A 1,355-nucleotide genomic window follows, 5' to 3' on the forward strand; every position below is an offset into this window, starting at 1 on the left:
GATTAGTACTGATGTTAGAAAACTACACCAGAGTATAGGGTTTCATTATTTTATAATACTTGTATAATGTTTGATCTATTATGTGTTAATTAAAATAGAGTAGTAACATGTCCGAATGCATGTACAACACATAAAACAGTTTTTAAAACCATTAGGGTGAGGTCTTTCTCTGAATGCCTGTGATTCAGCCGTAGGTSAGCAGGGGGCGAACTCAGGCGTTGAAGACTCTGTATAAATACTGATTCACTTCCTGGTTATAGCAGTGTGGTTTGGCTTGTCAGCCGGTGACAAATAAACCTCACTCATCTCTCTCCAATGACATTTATTTCCTATCACAGATCATCTTATTTAACACTTGTGTTTTCATCCGAGTTCAGCCGATATTAAACACGTATTTCTTACACTTTAATTAAAATATAAAAATAAAGATCTTCCAAGCAGCATTTTTTTGGTAGGTTCAGTTTGTTTGTCTGCACAGGAAATATATTTCATCCAATAGGTTTTTTTTTGTTAATTTTTTTTTTATCTTGTAAACTAAATACTTGAATCATTTAAGCTTTTATGTAGCTGTAATAATTCTCTGCTGATGACTGGCACTGGGCTCTGAGTCCATCTGAGGACATGTGCATCTTTAGCCCTGACAAGCTAAAGTTTCTGAAGAGAAATGATTTAAAACTGGTGTTTGTTAAAGGTGAACATGGTGACGTCACACTAACTCTGCTTTTTTTCTTCTCAGCTTGATGAAGTGGAAACATGAAGCTGACATCTGCAGGAAAGACGTAAAAATGCAAAAACTTTCACACTAAAATCAATCTTGAATAGGGTTGGGCATAATCGTATTGTGTGCGATTAATCGTCAGAAAAACATCAATCGATTATTTTTTGGCACTTGTCAGGCAGAGTCCGCTCTGTGCTCCTCTCTACTTCAAATATGACAAACATAAAAAAGGCTCTGTAATTTAATTATCAATCAACACAATTAAAAGATTGATGTATAGCCTGAAGTCTGTAATTTTGACAAAATTTGGAACAGATTTTATGAAAAGAAAATCTTTCCCACTAAATTGGTCATGTGACTAGGACAAAGGTGTGCAGGGACTCCAGGGGGTTAATCGTCAAATTAATCGTTATTGGCTAAATACCACAATTAATCGTAATAAAATTTTTTGCCAATATTGCCCAACCCTACTTGAATATATAAATTTAACTTCCTGTTTGCATATTTTGGTAGTTCGTTTGTCTGCACAGGAAATACATTTGAACTAATTGTATTTTTTGTTACTGTTAATTTGAACTGGAAACAGTCTTTCATATAAAGATTATTGTGATCTGTGTGTTTTTTTTCTATGTTGATG

This window comes from Austrofundulus limnaeus, unplaced genomic scaffold, assembly GCF_001266775.1.
Source record: "Austrofundulus limnaeus strain Quisiro unplaced genomic scaffold, Austrofundulus_limnaeus-1.0 Scaffold910, whole genome shotgun sequence".
Taxonomy (NCBI): domain Eukaryota; kingdom Metazoa; phylum Chordata; class Actinopteri; order Cyprinodontiformes; family Rivulidae; genus Austrofundulus; species Austrofundulus limnaeus.